Here is a 22,920-nt window from a genome sequence, read left to right as displayed (position 1 = left end):
AAAACTGCTCAGCAATAGAGTTTGCAGAAACTCCTGTGGGAGTGGGGCCAAGCTGAGACTGCCTCTGTCTGTCAATCTCACATAAACTGTCCTGACTGCAAACCATGCTGCCAAGAGATGCAGGCAAGGACCTGTCTGATATCTCTGACTCTCCTTCCAGGACTGCCAGTGTTGCTTGACTTTTAAGGTGGAAGATCAGCTGTCCACAGCTTGCAGTTCCCACCCGATGCAAACAGAACAGACAAAACCCATGAGGCAACTCAGGGAAAGAAATAATGTAACCAGCAAAAGGACTCCCACAGATCACTTTCCTCCTAGAAAGAGGCAGCAAAGACCAGGGCAAGCTGGACACTTGGCTGGGTTACAACCCAGCTGCAGATTTGCTCAGGGTCAGCTGCTTGCTCTTGATGACCATACAGCAGTTTTACCACCTGCTGTGAGCCTGTGCCACCCCAGCAGCCCCAGCTGCAGCCCCAGCCTGTAGGCAGAGACCCAGCCTGCTCACGGGAGTCACCTCTGCCACCATCACTGCAGTCGTGGGGAGTCAGCGAGCTCAGGGAAAAAACAGCACAGGAGATTTGCACCTTACTCTGCAAAACAAGCCCCTTGCAGTTTGGAAAGCTGCTCCCGAAGCAGTGCTCAGTCTGGAGGTAATGAAGTTGAGAAACGCAGCAGGGAAACGGCACTCACAACAAGCAAAGGTGGGAATTAAATGAGACAGAGGTGACACTAACTCATAGGAGGAAACTATTAGGTTCTGTGACAATTTACTTCCCTCAACAACCTGTAAAGTAATTGTGCCAACAAGCAGCAAAACAAAGAACGTTCCTTCTAACAAACCTTTGCAGTCCCCTAATGGCACCAGCTTCTCTCCTCTCTATCAATTCCTTCATGTCACTATCACCTTGAAATAACTTAAAATACCTTAAAATAACCTCTTACCTTGCAGAAGAAAAGGAGTCTACCCTGCTTATTTTCTCTGGTAGAAGAGAACCTAAAAGCTTTAGTTAGGTCCCATGTTTCCAGACACCTGTCATCAGTCATGTACAATTAAGACAGTTCTTCCCAAAAACACACTTCTGCTGGTGGCACTGCCTTCCCAAAAAGCTCTGAATATAAAGTGATTTCTATACCAAATGTATTTCTCCTTTGCCTGCAAACACCAAGAGTCTTCCCTACACATTCCTTGCTACAAGACACATACTGATCATCTAGATTAACCCCACTGATAAACCATGATGTTTAGGATTATAGTGTCTGCTTGGAATTTTCCAAAGTTTCACTATGTACTGCTGGTCTTTAGACTGCCCTGCCCTACTGATGACTGACATAGATGACCACAGATAAGTGTTTCACACCCACCAGGCAGTCACATTTCCCTGGTGCAAGTGGACTTTCAGGACTCATTTTTGTGACATTGCTAAAATACCTCTCTATTTCCTTGACAGCTCAAAGGCACTTCTAAGCAAGCGTTACTGGAATTTACATCTCTGCCAATACATTGCCAACTGGCTGCACATAAAAGCAATGGTAAGTAATCAGTCTGAAAGTGACTAAAATCTTAGGTACTTTATTTATAAATAAACAACAACCACGACTCACATGACTCACAGCCGTGACTTTATAGCCAACACACTGGCCAGTTCTTAATTTCTTAACTGTGAATACATAATGGCAGTAACACCAAATCTTTCCACTGTACCTCTGGTCACAAAGACAAGATTATAAATACACAGCATATTCAACACTTCTTCTCAAAGAGTTATTGAGGCAGTCTGCAGACCAAGACTTGTTCTATACATGATTTTGTACCAGTTCACCCTTGTTCAATTACAAGTATTATTTGCTGCTATATTTCTGATGATACAACAAAAGTGTGGATGTAATCAGAGCCAAAAAAAAAGTGCTGTATACCAGAAGAGCTGGTTCTTCTTTCCCACAGGGGAACAAGCCACACTGGTATAAGCATGTTCATACTGGCATAGCTGAATTCACACTAGGGGAGGGTTGTATCAATATTACAGAACAGCAGTTAAAAAGTAGTGCAAGTTGTTTACATAGGCAAGACCTAATTTTGAGAGGATTTCCTCCTGATCTTGAAAACACTGCTAAAACTCCTAATTCTACAAGCAATCTAGACACAGAGAAGGATTGGGCTGATCATGGGTTTAGCTGAATAAAATACACCACAAATCAATACAGACAGCTGGATAGTAATAATAACAGCAACAAAAACATACGGAGGGGGCACACTTTCATGTGGGCTCTCACTAATAAAGCCAGTTATACCTACCCTTTATGCAGGTGAGAAGGTACCCAAGCTGTTTAGCAGCAGAGGGCAGTAAGATGGCCAACCTTGTTATATCAGTCCAAATTCCTTGAAATGTCAACTGATGAAGCAAATCACAGGATGCCACTGCCACAGCTGCTGCTATCGGAATTCAAGCCTCAAGGGAGCTGAGTGTCTGTGTGGTTTTGAGCAGACAGGCAGAAATGCAAATAGGGTGTTCAGATACTTTTAAATCCATCAGATACAATTCCTGCCAGTCAAAGGTTCCCAAAGCATAAGGCTATAAATGTTCAAAGAACCCACTGCAATTGCTTAAGGCTGTCCAGCCTCTGAGGCATGGGATGGAAACAAAGAAGAGGAGACTCAAAGGAGAGGAATAAGAGATGAGGAGAGAAGAGGAGGTGAGGTAAAAAAAAAGAGAGACTGAAAGGCATAAAGAAAGAGCCTACACAAAGGGAGGATTTTAGAGAGTGTTAAGAAAGTAGGAAGGTTGGGATCAGTCTTGGGGAAGGGGAAAAGGACACTCACCGCAGTGCTCGCAGCCTCAGAGGGTAATGACTATTCTCTCCCACATAACACCTGCATTCAGAGCCACCATCCCTTCCCCAGTTTGTCACAGGGGACGATCCTTTCTGGTCCCCTCCCGGATGCTACACACCTGCAGGCTGCAGATCAGCACAGGAGGCAGAGAAGACACCGGCACGCACAGCCTGTGCTCCAGGGGCACATGGCTCTCAAACACACCTCCCACACGCTGCCAGCACCCTGCCTGCGAGCCCAGCTCTCGCTCAGAAAACCAGGGCGACTCTCTAACCACGGTGACTGTGGAAGAAAATCCCGAGAAGAAGCACAACGTGATTCAGCCCAGCGATATGTCCAAAGAAAGCCTTAAACAATAGCCCAGACCGGGTGTGATCTGCCACTGTTCGGCAGGGGAAGTTCAAGCTGCAATGCCCATGGACAGTAATTAATGGTCAGCACTGTTAACAGTTTCGCTGCTGATCAAAGCAGCTGGGCGGCACCGGGAGAATTACAGCCAGTTGCTGTCACTTATCAAAGCACGGCAGCAATAAACAATCTGCAACTCTGTAACAGACTCTATTCCTGTCGTGCATAATCTCTCAGTCTCATTCTGTTCCTTTTTAGTGGCTTCTTAACCCACAGAATCCCTGTGTGATCAAAAGCAAAAAAACCCCAAACCGAAACAAACAACCCTCCCCAATTCACTCTTTTCCGAAATGAAACCGAAAGGAATAAAGTAAATCCTTGCAACTGCGGAATCAGTCAGTGCACTCTGCACAGGACTCAGATACAAACGAGTTTGACAAAGATTTCTCAGCTGATGCAACTCAGCAGTAAAAGCATCATTTCTTAAGCTGTACAGAACCTAAACCTGCCATACAGAGGCAGGTTTGTCAAGCACTGGTGCAGACTTCAGGTACACTAGCACAGCATTACTGCTTTAGATTCAAAAACAATCCAATGGATGTTGCTAGTTACAGTATCCCATGGCAATTGTACAAATATTTCAGTAGGCGAGCATTGGTAATTACAGCCCTGAATCACTCTGCATCTGGAAAATATCCACATTTTTTCCTTCGTGGGTTTTCCCGATACTCCTAAATTAAGAGACAAACACAGAACACACACCTCAGCCAAAGCTTGCTCCCAAGGCTATTTGTGTTGCTCTTCTCTCCGGGATGTGCTCTTCCCTGGCCCTCATCATGAAGAAAGAATTTGGCAAAAATATCTTTATCTGCTGGTGTCACCCACTGCAGTGTATCAGTCAGTATCTTTTTGTACAGTTTTACACTGACTTCGTGCCAGTGCTTTATCATCCTCACAGCAAAGAACTTCTTTCTAATGTGTGATCTAAATCTGCCCTCTTTCAGTTCAAAACCATTCTCCCTTGTCCCATCACTATCTGCCCATGCAAAAAGTTGCTCTCCCTCTTTTTTATGACCCAGTTTAAGTACTGGAAGGCCACAATGAAGTCTCCCTGGAGCCTTCTCCAGGCTGAACAACTCCAGCTCTTTCAGCCTATCCTCATACGAGAGGTGGTCAATGCCTCTGACCATGTTCATGGCTCTCCTTTGGACTCATTCCAACAGATCCACCTCTTTCTTGTGTTGAGGGCCCCAGAGCTGGATGCAGCACTCCAGGTGGGGTCTCATGAGAGAAGAAGGGCAGGATCCCCTCCCTTGACACCATCTCTCCTTCTCCTTTATTGGAGGGGGTGGGGCTATGGTACACTCTCTTTGGACTTTCTTTTCTGACCACTGTACTCGCAGAATGCCTCCCAGTTATTCTTCACATCCCTTGCCAAGTCCCATTTTATCTGTGCCTTACCTTTCCTGATCCCATCCCAACCCATCCAAATGGTATTCCTGTACCTCCCCCAGTCATCTGACCCTGGTTCCACTAGCTGTGCATTTTCTTCTTGCTCATCAGCTTGAGAGGAAGGTCCCTGCTCAGCCATGCTGTTTCTGGCCTGCCTTACTTAATTTCTTACACATTGGGAGGGAGAGGTCATGTGCTCTAAGAAAAGCGGCCTTAAAGAGTTGCCAGCTCTGGTCAGCCAAGGACAGGATTTGGGATAAACTCAGGGCAGTGAGTTTCCCAGAGAATCTCATCCACTAATTCTTTAAACAGCTGGAAGTTCGCTGTTTTAAAGTTCAGGGTCCTGACTTTGCTCTTTGCCACACCCATGTTTCTTGAGATCACAAACCCAGCCAGGGCATGCTCACTACAGCCCAGGCCACCTCCAATCTTAACCCCTGGAGTGAGTTCATTTGCACTGGTGAGCACCAGGTCCACTAACATATCTTCCCTCATTGGTTTATGTAACACTTGGATCTGAAATTTACCCTTGATGCACACCAGGAGTCTCCTGGATTGCCTACAGCCAGCTGCATTGCTTTTCTAGCAGATATCTGTATGGTTGAAATCCCCCACCAGGATGAGAGCTTGTGAGCACGATGCTTCCTGCAGCTGAGCCAAGAGGCCCTGGCAAGAGGTTCCCCCGGTCAGACACCTGTAGTAGACCCCACCCATGAGGTGTCCTTTGTTGGTGTGGTCCTTGACTTTTACCCACAAGCTCAACCTGTTTGTAGCTGTTTCTCAGAGACAGCCCTTCACAAACCACCCATTCCTTAACAGGGACTGCAATACTCCTGCTCCTTCCCAGTCTATCTCTCCTGAAAAGTTTGTAGCCCTCCACTGCAGTTTTCCAGTTGTGTGACTCATTCCAACATGTTTCCATGATACCAATTCTAACTGAAACATGGTTTCCAACTCCTCTTGCTGCATGCACTGGGATCTTGGGGCACACTTGTGTCAGACCAGATTCCTCCAAGACATCTGGAATGGTGTGACTAAAGAATTTTGGAAGAACTCCCACTTGTTGCACTAGTTTGTCATGAATAAATTAAGATGCAGTGGTAATAGTAACAATGAGAAGCCAGCATTTTAGAGGTATTTTACACCTTAAAAGTACTGAACAAACAAGGATTAAAACGTATGCATAAACACCACCTTTTATACTTGACAGACCTTTGTTTGCTGAAGCCGCAGCACCTGCTGAGACATGATCTTTTATTGGATCAGATACTTCAACTCTCAGAGACACTGCAGCAGGAGGAAACTATTGAAATCCTCGTGGGAGGCAATGCTCATGTGTCAGCCAGCACAAACACTGCCAGGATTCTAAAGCTGCCACCTTGGAGGAAGTGATAAATTCCAGTGGGGTGTCAGGCAAGGAGTGATGCCAAGGCCAGGGGTCCACAGACCCTCTCCCACGAGGGACTGGGAGAACCAGGGCACCCACAGAAACTGGGGTTACCAAGCAGGGGAGGAAACATGCAGGGTTCACAGTACCCCAGCAATATCCAGCCTCAATTAAGAGGGCAGAGGAACCCTGCAGTAAATTCTGGAAGTAATTAACAGAGAGTCAAAATTAAAATTTTTTTTACTGCATGTCCCAGAGTCTCAGGGACTCTTCAGGCAAAAGTGTTTCTCTTGCTTTCAGGCAGTTTTTAAAGGAGCCCTCTGTGGCTGGGTATTACAAGCCAAAAAGAAAAGATGGGATGAATTTAAAGAGAAGGGTTCACAAACAACTAGCACTGCAAAGGGCCCGAGATCCCCACTGAGATGAGAGGATAGATGCAGGGCTTCTGTCTGAGAAGGACACCCTGGCTGTGAAAACAGAAGGGATTTTTCAGGGCACATGACACACGGAGGTGGTAGGAACAGTTTTGTCCAGGAAAAAGATTTGATGGTCTCTGCAGCCCTATGTTTCCCTTGGTTCACAATTTCACCATTACTCATTGCCTCTTAAAGAGTGGCGAATTTTAGAATGGGTACAAGCAGAGGCAGCAACTCCTCTCTGTAATGAATCACTAAGTGTCACAGCAGCCTGGTGGCTCCTCACAGTTTTAGACTGTGGTCTGCCCTTGGCAGCCTTGAGACTTACTGGCTCCAGGCAAGGCATGACAATCTAGAGCAGGGAACTGTCACAGCATCATTTGTGAACAATGGCACATCTACCTCTACCATCCATCTCAGCCACAGAAAAACAATGGCAAATCATCAAATTTCTTCCCAGAAGGAAGCTATTATAACTGCTTCCAAGATGTCCTACCTCTTTACCTACTAATTCAGGATGAATATCATAACAAAACTAATTTCTGCAAACTGGTATGTGTTTGCCCTCTTGCCAGCTCATACCCTTAGCTGGGTTTGGGTCAGTGGTGACCTGCTTGGGGTCAGTGTGGACAGGATCTGTCTTAACACTTCTTGATCTCAAAGAGACTTGCTTGAAAGTAATTTTCCACGTGCCTAGTAATCACGTTCTCACTGTTTCTTTCTTTGTTTATGCTCCATTTCTGCCAAGTAACTGTATCCTTCCTGTAAATGGAAAAGCATGTCTGGGTCCCCAAGCTTATACCACCAGGTGTTTTTTCCTGTAAGTTGGGCTGAATTGGTTGCTTTCTTAAAAAGCAAGCAAAACACTTTGATCTTCAAAAAAAGAGGACAACATTCAGAAAGACCACTATTAAATGCTGTTAGAGAAAGGCCAAGCAGCACACACAGCTTTGTATTACTAAATTAACAATGCAAAACCAGACCTTAGAACAGACTGTCCCACTTAAAATACTTCCAAATTCTGATGCTTGCAACAAATCAATGACCTGATCAATTCACAACTAGAAAACAACTGAGCCGACACATGGATTATGCAAGTAGGTTCAACTCCCACACAGGTCCAGTAGCAAGGCTGCTTCCAAAGACACTATGACTTTGCAAAAGTTTGTTAACCTGTCTAGGGAAATCTCAGCATGCTCCTACCTCAAAGTCTACACTGGCCCTTTTCCCCTGGGCATTTCTTACTCAGTCAAAGACAATGCCCAAGTAACACAAGACACAGCTTCTTCCTACAGCTGAAGTAGCAAAGGCATCTCCCTTTGTGTCTTCTGATTTCCTGCAAGAAAAGGCACACTTTCTTCCTTGGAATCTCTCCGAATCACACAGCAGGCAGGCAGTCCTTAACCCCCTTCTGGCCAGGCAGCAGGACATAGGCATTACTGAGGAAGACTCCCTACAACCCTACTCAGCCCTCCAGCCCCAGGAGCCTTTGGCCATCCCAGTGTGGAGACGAGGACTCCAGTGCTTCTGGCAAGGAGGGCTTAGCACAGCTGAGGTTCCCAGGCCCTTCCCCGATTGTACAATCTTCATGGTGTATTTCTAGCCTCAAAAGAAAACAACAAAACAAAGCAAATAAATAAGAAACAACTTGTTTTTCTTTCTCCTTTTAGACCTGGAATCCTCTTGAAATATCATTGACATGAAAGAGATTTGTGCTTTGCATTTTTTGTGATTGCAGAGCAACAGAAAAGAAACATACCAGGCTTACAGTGCTGCTTTTCCATCAAGCAAAATGAGGAGGAGATGGAGGAAGAATTGCTTTCTGATGTACGCCTGGCCATGATTTCTCACCACTTCCAGACTCCCCATTAACTACTCATTTCCACAACTGCACATTTTGGAATGACATAGGCAAGTCCTTCATTTCTAGTAAGCAACAGATTAAACCATTTTATATCCAGAATTTTGATAAAGAAAAACCTTTTGGTTCTAAATTGCTGTAAGACTGTTCTCAAACAGTCCTACAACATTCTTCTTGCTACACCTTCTCACGCTATTTGCAAACTAAACCTATTTTTTAAGCAAACAGAATTAATTCATCTTAAACTGCTTCCAAGATGCTCTATGAACAGGGCCAAGTCTTTACCAGCTCCCTAAATTGCCATATTAAAAAAAATAAATATATATATGTATATAAAGGTGTAGAAACTAACATCTCCTTTTTTCAGAAAAGACATGCTTTATTTCCATGGTTTAACCAATTCTATAGGTTGTGCCAGTGGCTTTACCAATACAGCAGTTAAACCAATTTCCTGCCTTTTCCTTAATTCCACTCATCTCAAACCCCTGAAATATTTAAAATAACTGCTATAGTTTTAATTTTACATTCATATATGTCAAGGCAACATTTAGTATAAAACAGAGGCCATTGGGAACAAATAAAGTTCTGCCAGTTCTACCTGCTAAAAAGAATCTTTTGCCTAAATCAATCTTTCCTGTCTGCAAACTAACAGTGCCATAGGAAGAGGGTTACTGATCATACTGAAGCATTCTCACTGCTTTATGCAAAGGACAGCTTTGACAGGATGCTGCTTTTCCCCAGCAGTGCTGCCACTGACAGCAACTCATTGCTCATGCTGAAGAAAGTAACTTTTCTAAATCACAGCACTTTAATTCCTGAAGAATAACAGATTTAGCACTGATCCCATAGCCTGGTCTGCAGGCTTTTCTATGCTGGCAGTCCCCTGAAAGAACACCAATTCAGAACTTGGCCAATTTCTAGCATTAACATCTATTAACCGACACAGATCTTCCCTGCTGCTACCACCATCAATGAATGTGATGCTGTGTAGCTGATTTTCAGAAGAGCTGGATCTTCCTGCCCTCACTGTACCTGGGCTCCACTGTACCTGACAAGTAAAATACTGCAGTATTTTAGTAGGTAGAAGAATGGAAAAAAATGCAAGGCATTACAGGATCAGATTAAAGAGATATCATTCTGGACGTTTACACAGAGACACTTGAATGAACTACAGCCAGTTTGCCTTGCAGTTCAAAGAACCCCGGTTCCCAGGTATCAAAGAGATGTGTAAGAAAACCCAGGCAGAAAAGCATCAGAAAATAAAAGCTGTTAGAAACTAATAAAGAAGCCTCAAACAGCAGGAAGGGGGAGCCACCAACAGCAGCAAGAGTATGTTCAGCACCCATCCCTCTAGGCAGATTACTCAGGATGTTTCTGGCTAGCAGGCTAATCTTGGGAATACTTTTGTTACATTCTCTGGGCCTGTTTCTGGGAACACAGCTATGAGAAATAAATACGGGTAGGTCTGGGCTTTGAGTCCTAGTTAAGAAAAAATGTAAACCTTTCTCCAAATCTATGATTAGGTCCTGTGATTCAGGAAGAAGCAAGAAGATAGCTAATATGTGTTTATAAATCTTGCCACATCTGCTTCCAAACTTTCCATTAACAACTTGGTGAGTATCCAGTAACAGGAGGTTTTCCAGGGCCAGGACACTGAGGAAATACTGCTGTGTGAAACGTGCACTATTGTAATAATAGTCCCAAATGACACAGTAAGATGGTGACAGGATTTGTGCCTGCCTGAATCACTGCCACGCTGCCACTAAATGTCAGGGCTTTGAGTTCAGGGCATTGTTCTTTTTCTCAGTTTAATAAACAAAAGCTGCAAAGAGAAGTCCTTTTCTTGAAGGCAGACTGCAAATGTGCAGAAGAGAAGAACAGGAGAGAGTTTGTCTTGCTGCTTCCAGAAGGTCAGAGACAAGGAGGACCGGCAGCCTCAAGAGCTGCCCAGTCGAGAACTAGAGGAAAAGGCCATGGCTGAGTGAGTTCAGCAAGCCATGGGCAAACGGGTCAATGCTCCAGGCAAACTGGGTGCTCTGTCTGTTGAAAATCAGGACAAAGGCTGCTGGGACCAGGCTTGGAGCCCACTTGTCCCAGTACAGAGTGAAGGCAGGACAAGGGTGCTTCTCACCCACCCAAGTGTCCTCTGCTTCCAGCAGCTACAGAGCACAAGAGACTGAAAAATTCCATATGGAAAAACATGTGCTGGCTGCTACACACCAAAGTAAACTTTCTAAACAGACTGAGCCATCATGATTATGTGCAATCCTGAATTGTTTGTTGTGACTTTAGTTACTAAAATTGGTAGAAAAAAAATCACCCCTTGGTTTCATACATACAGTGAGAAAAAACCAGCATAAGGGATGACGAGGAAGTTGTTCTTCCTCGTGGCCCAACATGCAGGAGATGAACTCTGACTTCTGCAATTAAAAAGGGAAAATGAGAGAGTGTTGTTTGTTAAATTATGAACTTGACTTCTCAGCAGTGGCAGCTTGCTTCCATGAACCAGCATGTCACCCCATCTTTGGAAGGATTTTTTTCCAAATCAAATCACTCATCTGCAAAAGCTGTAGCTGCAACCACAGCTCTAGTCCATTTTCAGAGTCACACATTTTCATACCCCCACTTAGCGCTTGGTGCCAACATGTTTTGTCCTAAGTACTTCTTTATATTAGCACATGGCAGACAACCTCTGATAAGAAACACAGCCATTGAAGATGAAGTGACACAAAAAAGGCTTTTCTTGGTAAGGGTTACTCAGATTTTAAAAATTCCAGCAAAAGGCAAATTTATCCAAACCTTCAGAAACCCAGATTTCAAAAGCTTGTGCTTTTGTGTCAGAGAATTAGGCAATCTGAAGAAATTTTGATGCCTCCTAACATGACTTTGATACTGCTTTATACAGTAAGACCCACATACTTCAGACTATGCCAGTAACTTGTTCAGTGGCCATTTTTTTCTGCAGTCTGTGCTGGTAAGTTGAATGTGTGGGGCTCTTACATTAAACTGCTCATTAGGCTTAATTTACATTAACTGCAACTACTTAAAGATGAGTCTATTGTCTGGAGCTACATAAACCAGGAAGGAAGGAACACCCATAAAAAGTAAATACCTTATTTCTTCCAACACTCTTGTTTTCATTATGGCCTTTTACACAGACAAACATTGTGTACTCTAGCTTAAAATTAAGGTAGAACCATGAACTGGACATGAGATGACTGATGTGTCAGCTTCCTTTGAATCCAGCTATGAGCAACCAGAGACAGAAACAGCCTGCTCTGCTCCCTCTTCAAGAACCCTTTGGCTTTAATGCATTCAGCTGTACAAAATTCTGCTTTTACAACAGCTCCCAAAAATAAAAAGATGTTATGGGAATGCTAAGAAAGCCAGTAATGCAGCCAGATGCAGTAAAAAACACCAAAGAGTCAAAAACCTTAGTAAAAGTCACTTTAAATACTATTATCTCTGCTGGTAAAGAACACACCAGACACGTGGAGCCAGATCCACAGCTGGTGACCTTGATGCAAGCGAGGCTATTTACATGATGTCCTTTTATGTTTAGCAGAGAGCAGGGTCTGCTTGAGAGGACAACCACGAGGCTCTGGGCTGCCTTTGAAGTGGTAACACACCATTTCATGCCACAGATAGCTGGGTATCATGTGTTGCATTGGCTTCTGGTTTAAACTGTGCTGCACAGCAGCTGCACAGCAAGGAGGGAACAACTCACCACCCAGCAGAACAGCCAGTGTCTGCACTCCCCCCAGGAGGTGCTGTACGTGCTGGAGGCACAGGAGGACATGCAGCAGCTAACTCTGATAAAGACAGTCAGACTTGAGTGCTGTGATCTAGGAAATAGCCTTTGCCATGAAGGGGTGGACACCCAAAGGAAGAACTTCTGGCCCCAAGTCTGCTTTCCCCATCAAAGAGCATGTTTCTAAATCCAAAGGAAGCAAGAAGGATTGGAAGCAGTGTTTCTAACAGAACATGCCATTTTGAAAATGGCAACATAAAGTGGCTGCCAAAGGATTTTTTTTTTCCCTGAAACCACGCCTGTTTTAGTCTCTCCTGCCAAGAAAATCCATTTCTGCAGCTGTGTCATCAGTGAGTCAGAGATTCCCTGATGCTGAGTCCCCAGACCTGTCCCACTGGTGGTTCAGTAGCAGCATGGGCAAGAAGAGATCAGCACAAGAGGACAGGGAACCAAGACTAACATGTCAGAGCCAGGTTAGCTTCTGGAATATTTTTGCTTATATTAAACAGAGTGAATACACCAGTAATAGAAAAACAGATAAAAACAGATGTTCAGCTGTGATCCCATACCTGGAACATAGCAGTAGAGCAATGGCCACACAAATGACCTTTCTCTGCAGCTCCCTGCACTGAACAGCAGTTGACCACAACAAGCAGAATACAAGACCTCAAGCCTGCTACTTCTGGTCTGGCATTTTACAGCTTTTCCAGCAAGACTGAGGTGACAGACTGCCATTATTCAGTTTAGGAGAGACAACCAAAGTGCTTCCCTGTGGGAACAGGCAAGAAGGTGGGTAACCGAGGACCTGATGGTGGAAAAAAAAACCCAAAAAACAAGCCAAGTGTACATTTAATCCCTTGAAATCTGGCTTCAAATATTGAGTTCAAAGCTGGTCTACCCCAGGATTTCCAGGGATGTTAGATGGGCCTGGGACAGCTCAACATGACCTAGGAGGGTCACATCTCCCTCCTGAGCAGTGTAGGTAACAGCTGACACTGACAGCACAGTGTTACAGTGTGGGTGAAGCTGGATAAAAAAGAAGGCAGAGATTGTATTTTGCTTAAATCTCTACATTGTACCATCCATCACACCTGAATAGTTCAGGGACAGAAGGATCCAACAGCATTAAATATCCACAGCTGCACACACAGTACACACATGTACATACACACACATGTATGGGTTCAATACAACACCCCCTCACAGAAAGCCAGCAAAATCTAATCTGCAATATAACACTGCAGTGATGATATCTTGACTGATTGCTATTTCAAGACACTGTCACTGGAAGAGATTTATATCTCTATCACTGTGCCCGCCCATGCAATTAGTCTATCTTTGTGCCAAATTATATTAATGGACAATGAGTGGAAAATTTCTATTTAAAAAAACATTCACAGGGAAAAAGAAATATCTATTTAGATACCTTTAACAAAAGAGAAAGTTCAAGACTGAGAAAGCTTAGTGCTACAGTTCCCCGCTGAAAAAGCACTGGAAAATTCCAATTACTGCCTCTCAACTATTATATATCACTTTTTTTTTTTTTTTGCTTATAAACAAAACAGATCACTGCAATTTAATCAGCAAGATAATAGTGAAGATGAGCTTATAGTGTGTGGAGAGACATAATTAAGCTTGTGAACCCTAACTCTAAACCTAACCCTGACTAAGCCTAACCCAACCCTTAATCCTAACCCCTAGCCCCAACTATTAATCTTAAACTATACTTAAACCTTGGCAATGAATAATGTCACCCAGAGCAGCCAGGACTGAGGAAACAACACCCACACAGGGGAAAAAAATCCCCCACTTGTTTTTTGTTTTTTTAATTGTAAATTGAAAAAAGATAATTAACAATTCTACATCAAAGGCAACTTGCAAGACTAAATGCACATGTACATGGTGAGACACATTCAGTCCCTAACACTCATTCAACATCCACTCAATTCCACCCCTCACTTGGAGCACTCAGTTGAAGAATACCACTCCCTTTATCTGTCCTGGTCTTAAATTCTTTCCAAGGATTTCCATCAGGAGAAAAGGGCTCACCTCTTCTTCCCTGAACTCACAGGGCTCACAGTCCTTACACGACATTCACACAAAACAGAGCTTAGGCTTCAGAAAAACATGTCTCTTCGGCATCTCATCAACTCTGTGTACCAAACTGACTTTTATCAAACCGACTTTTACCAAAGCAGAAGAAAATTTCACAGCAACCTTCCTTGATCAGACCACTCAGCTCAGTCAAACACTGCAGGACTTAACAAGCCCAGGCATCTTCATCAAAGCAAATAAAACAGTAATTATAAATGGAGCTTTTCCCAAAGAGAGACAGATTGGCATGTAGCATTTATCTCTTTACCAAATGCAAGGTAGGTACAACATTTCAACAGAAGCAGAAAAACATGTCACAATGAATATACCAATGTCTTCCCAAAGCAATAGGGTTTAGATCCTGCCTTGGGGAAAGCTGGAATCACACTGCACTGTCAAATCTACCCAGTTTCCTCTCCCAGGGCACCCTGAGTCCATGCACATGAGTTTAGGGTAGAACTGTTCCTAAATTGCCACAAGTGCTCCACTGAAATCACAATTCATTTAGCAGGGAATAATTTTTAGAAATTTTCCCTGAGTAAATGAGTTGATCCCATTGGAAACATTCTAATGCAAGAATTAAATGAGGTGATCCCATTGAAAACATTCTAGTGCAAGAGAAAACTGGTTGGTTTTTTAATAGAGACCAGCCTCTGACAATCTCCCACACAGTGAATAACACTGCAGTGCACAAATAGCCTGACTGATCCCCATGGGTGGTTATCATGAGTAAGGCACTACTCACAGTGACCAAAGGTGATAAAAACATCTGTTCCTTCCTGGTTACCACAAAGAGGTGGCCTTCTACTATGGCATGTATGAGACTAATGGCATGTAGGGAACTGACTCATGTATTAGGTGTGTCCTATCTTTAGAAATAATGTTACACCAGAGAAAATGAAAAAGTGGATTTCTACCTTGTGTACAACACGGATTCAGTGTCTTTAGGTAAGCAAGGAATAGAATTCCTGTGTCCTCTCCTTTGCACAATTTAAATGACACACACACACAAGCAGGTTGAACAATGTCAGACTGTCGTGCTTGTGGTGAACACACCAAGTCAGTTTCAAACATCTGAGATGGGCACTAGGCATGGTAATAACCCATCCTGGAGTTGATACTTCTGCTGTCCTCACATGAAACAACAGCCTGGCTCCTGCCCTAAGCAGCCACTTACCCATTCCCCAGCACCGTTCCCTAAAATGTCTGAGAGAAGAACAAGCCCACAAAAGCTTTTAGAGGACACTGAGGTGTGGAACACCATCACTGTGCAGAAAAGCAACATTTTTGCACATATTGTCTTAAATATATCTATTATGAACCTATTACTATGCAATACAAAAGTAAGGATTTGAATTAAATTAACTCCTGCAATATTCCCCAGATTTCTCTCCAGCATGAAAGTACTGATATTTCCAGAAACTGCATGGAGTAGAAAAATTAAACCAAACATTTTGCTTTAACTTTCTAATGCTAGGGAAAAAATCTCTTGCGCTTCTGCTTCTCTCAGATGTCCATTCTGAGCACTTCATCTTTGCTCCAGAATAGTTTAAAGTGTAAGGACACTTGGGATGGGTCAGCTCTCCACCAGTCACCACTGATGCTGAATATTCCCTTGATCATGAAGCACCTTGTCACAAAAATCTGGTGGTCTTGTGGATATAACATGGGACTGGAAGATAAAAATAAAACCCCAAACCATCTGCATTTCTGTTTTCTAGTTCACATTTAACTGTACAAACATGTAGGGTGTGGACTTTCACTCTTCCTGTTGGACAATGCATGAACACATTGGGTTTCTGATCTCACCCAGGAAAGAGAAAAACCCTTAAACTGGAAAAAGAGTGGAAACTATTTGCAAGTGGAACAGAGAGATTCAGGATGCACCTTATACCTGGAGGAATAGCATTACAACTGGTGGAAAACAAGCAGCAGCCCAAATCCTGCCCCACTTTTCTTCTCTGGCTCTTTGCTCTGCAAATCCCTGACATTCAGCTCCAGCAGCAGGGGACCTGAGGAGTAAAAAACACTATTGTTCTGGCCTGCAGAGAGACCACAATATCAACAAAAATGACACCCAGGCTTTCCAAGCAGACATCTGCTAGAAGGACCTTGGAAAGATAAGCAGTACTAATAAACAGAAACTGACAGTAACAGCTATACAAAATATAGATAATAAGTTATACACCAGAACACAGGAGTCTATTTTTGATAATAAGTAACAGCAAATCCAACCCCAGAGTAACTACAGCAGCTTTTTGCTTGTCACAAGTCATGCCCCACCTACAGCAGATTCCAGGGAACTGTACATCCAGCAGACAGGTATTCCAGCAGTGCTCTTCTCTTTCAGGAGGATCTTTGTTGCTGGTATTTACATTGCTCAACTTCTCATAAGAAATTGTGTCTACTAAATCAGGAAATTAGTCTCTGTTTGCAGTTGAAGGGGAGAGGCTCCTGCCAAGAGTGACTCAAAGCAGCAGCCTCTCTCAGCAGGAGACTGGTATTCCTATGCTCTTAGGTTAGACATTGAAGTCAGACAGCTCCAAGCAGCAAGTCAAAATACCCACTGAAGCTCCTTTCCATTCCACTCACATATATCCTTTTTCAGGAAGTAAGTCACAATTTTGGTCCCTGAACAACTATTCAAACTACCCTTGTAACTTTTTTCCCTTTTTCAGGAAGTAAGTCACAATTTTGGTCCCTGAACTACCCTTGTAGTACCACTGAAGTACCTTACAGGGATGCACCTGGGGCAAGGCTGCATTACTCTCCTCCCCAAGTATGGCTACAGCTGCATGTGGATAATATGGAAGGAAAGGGGAGAATTCCAAGTTTGAGGTTTTCAAAATTTGCAATTCATTACTTGGAGCAAAATTTGGAGCAGCAGGCAACACTGTCATTTATGCAATGGCACTGCATTGAGTCTTGATACATTCTTGCAGCATAATTAACGGCAGCTATGGTGTATTTTTGATAAGGGGCTGCAAAAGAGAGCAAATTATCACTTAAGGCCACATTCAGCACGGAGAAGAGAGAGACACATACCAAAATTATGTGAAATGGTTAACTCATGAGTGTGTTATCCTTCCACCCCAGGCTGAAAGAGATCTCAAACAGTCCTGTACTGTAATTCTTCCCCACGCCTCTACGTGAATTAAGTCTGAGTGCATTTAGGTCATGCACTAGCAGGTACTTCTCTACTATGCTCTCAATAACTTCCAGTGAGGAAAACTCCACAGCTTTTCCTCTGCAGCCTCTTCCAACAATCCATCATCTTTACAGTACATGGGTTTTCCTAATGCTTGATCTGACTAATTTATTTACACCAAGAATGAGAGTACCATAGGCACTGGTAGACATGCTTATTATCATCACTGCAGTGGCTTGTAATTAAACTTACTCAACACTTCCCAGTAGAGGACTTATACTCAATTGAATTTAGACTATTTGTGTTGAAATTCAGCATATCAGTCTACTGCCTCAGGGCTGGTTTAAAGAACGTTTCAACCAGAGATAATCAGTGATTTCTATGAATGAATGGAGATACAATGTAAATTGCATGCTAGCCAGAGACCTTCCCTTGGAAAAACTCGGAATTGAAACCCTCCCCTGAGACCCACTCACACCCGCCCCACCCCCCCACCTCCCACTCTTGGAACTTGCAAATACATCCTAGCACCACTTCTATGGTAAAGTACTGAAATTTGGCCAAGCTGTGTGTTTTCATTCCAGCCTTTCATACCACCACTGCTGCTGCAGCCATTTTACACGTGAAGGAAGGTAAAATCCATGGCAGCTGAACCCAGCTCCCATGGCAGCAGATCCTCACAAGGCACAACAGCTCAGAAACACACACAGGTTGGAGCAGGGACGTATGGTCCAACACTGAGCCCTTCCAGCTGCCAGCCACAGCCCTGGTCGTGGAACACTGAGAACTGACAATGGAGTGAGACACAGGGGAAGATGCAGGCAGAACAAAGTCTCCAAGATCACAGTCTAGGGCCTGATACTTTTCATTCTGAGCAAACCCCCAGTATTTCAGTGGAACACAGCTGGTTCCTGGTGCCTGACTCACAATCTGCCCTTCCACCTCTCCTGTAATGCCTCCAGTTCAAGGACAAAGTACAGTGGCAAGGCAAGGCAGTGAAAAAGCCCATGTCCCTGCTTTGAGTATGGGAATCTACTGCAAATAAATGGGGGACTGAGTCCAGAGTGCTGTCTCTTCGTGGGTATAAAGGTTTTTAAATTAATAGATAATCAACCTGAAGCACTCCAATCTGAAGTTATAAACTCAGTCTCACAGATGCCTGATATACCATCTTAAACTCTAATTTCCATCTCAATGTATAGAATGGACTCTCACTGGCATGGTGCCAATAGGGTCATTCCACAAGCAGCAGTGAGCTTTTCACAGCTGGAGCATGGGTAGGGCAAAAATCACATCAGCATTTTTCAAAGGGACCACTTAGGAAGAAGTTCTCAATTTGCAGTCACCCATTGAAAGGGAAACAAACAAAACCTTAAGTGGGCTAGCAGCAGCCTTGGGGACAGATAAAAAGATTTAGGAAAAAAACCCACTTTTGATCTCTTATGGTGTAATTAACCATAATACAACAACACACAAGTAAAGAGATGGAGATAAGCAAGGGCAGAACCCCTACAGAAACCCAGTATTTGGAGATACCATCATCTGTCTTGCCTATATGAAATGATGCATGACAGTTTGTACCTTAGAGGGGTTCTAGCAAGGATGCAGCATTTCAAGAGAGCATAAAGTGATTATTTGATTAAATTTGCATTAATCTCCAAATATTTTCTTCATTCCAGGTTTTACACTGGTGAGTAATTTCATTTTTATGATCATACCTCTTAGTTCCATCTACACATATCTCTGAATCTAGCACATTATTTACATATACAGGTCTCTGCATGTATTAAACTCTCCTTTTTCACTTCACTCCTGTCAGAATAGTATTAAATAATGGCAAAATATCTTATTCAGACTGTGTCCAAGACAAAGGAGGGGCTCCCCTCAGTCTGTCTTTGAAATCAAAACTACCCCAAGTTAAAAAAATAAAAAGCCTCTAGTGCTTTCCTGCCTAACAGGCCTCTTTACACTGGTGAAATTATTCAGTTGTGCAAATGTTTGCAAAAGAGGGGCCTATGACTGTAAGCTTCCCACATGCACCTGATTGCACAGTATGAGCCAATGAGTGTGTCTATCTAACAGCTCTCACATACACACAACAGCACATCCAGGGGCATTTGAGTGAGGGCTGAAATAAGCACAGCTGTGTTTGGACTTTGGCATTTTCCTGGAGAAACTGGCTGCTCATGGCTTGCACAGGTGAACTCTTTGCTGTGAAAAAAATCTGTCTGGGTGTCTGGGCCCAAAGAGTGTTGGTGAATGGAGAGAAATCCACCTGGCAGCCAGTCCAAAGTGATGCTCTGCATGGCTCAGAACTGGGGCCAGTCCTGTTTAGTACCTTTATCGACAATCTGGACGAGAAGATCAAGGGCTCCCTCAGTCAGGCAAGCATAGGAGGTTCAACAAGGCTCAGTGCTGGGTGCTGCTCTTGGGTCACAACAACCTCAGATGATGCCACGGGCTGGGCCAGAGGGGCTGGGACCCTGCTGGGCAGAAAACAACCTGGGGGTGCTGCTGACAGCAGCTGAACATGAGCCAGCAGTGCCCAGGGGGCCAAGAAGGCCAAGGGCATCCTGGCCTGGATCAGCCACAGTGCGGCCAGCGGGACCAGGGCAGGGATTGTCCCTCTGCACTGGTGAGGCCACACCTTGAATGCTGTGTCCCTCAGGACAAGCAGGACATTGAGACGCTGGAGTGTGTCCAGAGAATGGCATAGAGATGAGGAAAGGTCTGGGACACAAGTCCTGCGAGGAGCAGCTGGCAGAGCTGGAGTTGCTTGACCTGGAGAAAAGGAGGCTCAGGGGGGGTCCTTATCACTCTCTACACGTACCTGAAAGGAGGCTGTAGCCAGGTGGGGCTTGGTCTCCTCTCTCAAGTAACAAGGGATAGAACAAGGAAGCAATTGTCTCAAGTTGTACCGGGGGAGGCTTAGATTGGATATTAGAAAAAAAATTATTCTCCAAAAGGGTTGTTAAGCACTGGAACAGGCTGTCCAGGGTAGTGGTTGAATCACCACCCCTGGAGGTATTTAAAAACCATGCAGATGTCACACTTTGGGACATGGCTGAGTGGTGGACTTGGCAGTGCTGGGTTAATACTTGCATTTGATGTTTTTAAAAGTCTTTTCCAACCTAAAGGGTTTGATAAATCTGCTATGTGCATGTTCCTGTTCATATCATGCAGGATTCAAACCTCTGCCATCTGCAACAGTCTTGTCAATGTGCAGAGAACAAGAACATACTGCACTCCTGGGGATGTAGCTCTCTTAAAAGTCACACCACTTGAACAGCTTTCTACCAAACAGTTCCAGGAACCTCATCCTTGCTAAAGGCCATGAAAACTTTTACAGACAGGTGTTCTGTATTACTCACTTACTTAATTATTCTAAACACAACCAGGGGCAAAGCATCATTTGGTCACTTCAAAAATCCCCAAACGATCAACCATTTTACTTATTTCATAACGTTTTCTTCAATACCAAAATTATTTGTGCGAGCAAGCATGTGAAAAGCTGGAAGAAAAGCTTTTTGGTTCTAATCACTGCAATGTCACTTTAATGGTGGGGAACAACTCTTATTGAAATCTGTCACATCTTTGTAAGGAAATGGACTTAATCATGTACAAGTTCTTACATTTTTCAACTCTTTTAGTATATGCTCCCTATTATAGCACTGGCATTTTGAAAACAGCCAGATATTCAAGCTCTCAGTTTCACAAACAAGCATCTTGTCAGCTTGGAACTACAGAGAGAGGAAGCTGCAAAACCAAAACCGCACTCTGTACTACGCTATTTTAAGACTCAAAAATCAGAACCAACATTTCTTCATGAGAGGAATTTCTCTGTGTTCAGAAGACACCAGGACTGACCACTCTTACAGTGAAGCACAGAGCTATTTTCTACAATTTTAACATATTTAGGCAAACATGAATTGTACCTTTCATGTAGATAATGAAAGCTGGTCTTTAATAAGTGAGACAAAAAATATACAAAAATTATGCAAAGTAGCAATTTTTTTGTAAACAGCTGTTAGGTAGGTATTTATGCAAAAATAATCCAAGCTAGGAGGCATCCCTCAGATGCGTCAGCAGCTCTGAACGTACAGCAAAGGGAGAGCCCTTGGCTGAAAAGGCTGGCATTTCAGAAAACAAGCTCATTCCCTTAGCCCTGCCTCCCATAGAATGAGTAAGCTAAACAAACAGTATCTGTGTGCTGTCAGTGTGAAAAATCACTGCTGGTTTATGCACCATGGCTCACCCACAATGGTAACATGAAATCAAAAGCCTAAACTTTTCCAATGTACTGCCACAGACAGAAGTTCCTGGCAGTGATGGAAGACACTGAGAAGAAAAGAGCAGCTGAAACAAAAGTTAATCTACATCATATTGTGCTTGTTGGGGTTTTTTCCTAGTGACTGCTGAGTAGAAGAAATAGCCCTAAAAATCAAATGGTGATCTATATCTGAGGGTTGTAACTTACACACAACAATGCCAGTTTGGGCAGGACCAGCCAAGCAAAACTTCCTTGGACTCCTCTGGATTTCAAACCACTTTTCTCAGAAAGCAGCATAAAAAACAACCAACCAAGAAGCTCAGTGCAGAACACAAGGTGGCTGATCACGTGAACCAAGTTCATAAATAGGTAGCACACAGGTAAGATACACATGATCCCTTGTCTTGTACGTTTTTGTACCTTGAGTCAGGCCTAAGGAGGCTGTTACCAAGCAGAGGAAAATATTAGATTTCCTTTATGTTTCAAATGACCAAAACAATTCTGCTGGGACTGGTGCAAACAATGTCATTTGCTAACAAAAACCCACTACCAAGTGACCTGGAGCCTAGGAGTGGTTTTGCTGCCACACAGCTGGGAAAATTAGTCTGTGAGCTGACAAATGAGAAATGTGAACACCAGACATCCACAGCAGTATGTGGTACATATTACATTCTAAAATAATCACAGGATGTTCAAAACTCCCAATATACTTCAAATGTAAGTTCCAGTCCAGGATTTCCACATTTCCATCACAGACACTGTTATGAGGACAGTCTTTGGCCATGGAGCTCTCACAAAGACTAACTGATTTTATGAACCAGTTATCTTCAGCAGTCTGACATGGCTCCTCAGATATATCTGGCTGCAAGATGTGATTGTTCCCTCCCTACTGTCACCCCCAAGTCTCCAGATTGTATTTTCTGCTTTCTGTCCTTTTAACCTTCTGCTGCCTATGTTATATTAAGTCCAGACTATGACATGAAATTCCCTGTGGCAAGAGCTCTCACTACATCTCTCAGGGATGGACTGCAATTTCTCTGCAGGACAGTCACCAGTAAAAGTTATGACACCAATTACTGGGCAGTAATACTCACACAGCATTAAAAACCTCTTAAGTCTTAAAAGTGCCTGCTACAGCAAATGACTTGCTTTATGTATTTTCCCATTAGCAACACATGAAATGATTAAACAGACCCCTTTTGGTGCCCTGCTTGCTTTGTGGCTGCAAGCGTTTTCTTTCCAGTGGATGATGTGGCTTTTTGATTTGGTTTGGATGAAGTGCCAAAGGAAGGCATCATTCATTCAGCATAACAGAATATTTGTTTCACATATCTCATGCCAAATGGAAAGCAGCCTCATTTTG

At 43.5% G+C, this 22,920-nt stretch overlaps 1 protein-coding gene across 8 annotated transcripts in view; it reads right to left on the bottom strand.

Moving 5' to 3' along the window:
- The window catches only part of OSBPL5 (oxysterol binding protein like 5), a 136,224-nt gene that overhangs the window by 74,278 nt on the left and 39,026 nt on the right, over positions 1–22,920 (bottom strand). Inside the window, exon 1 of one of the 8 annotated variants that reach the window (XM_041481056.1) lies at positions 2,819–3,002. The exons of the other annotated variants lie outside the window; for them this stretch is intronic. The gene's annotated coding sequence lies outside the window, so the exon portion shown is untranslated. Of the gene's footprint in view, positions 1–2,818; positions 3,003–22,920 lie in introns of those variants that run through there. 8 annotated transcript variants of the gene reach the window in all.

The sequence above is a fragment of the Pyrgilauda ruficollis genome, unplaced genomic scaffold (assembly GCF_017590135.1).
Source record: "Pyrgilauda ruficollis isolate IOZ18807 unplaced genomic scaffold, ASM1759013v1 scaffold55, whole genome shotgun sequence".
Taxonomy (NCBI): domain Eukaryota; kingdom Metazoa; phylum Chordata; class Aves; order Passeriformes; family Passeridae; genus Pyrgilauda; species Pyrgilauda ruficollis.
Note: the sequence above shows the minus strand (reverse complement) of the source record. Positions and strands in the feature narration are given on the sequence as shown.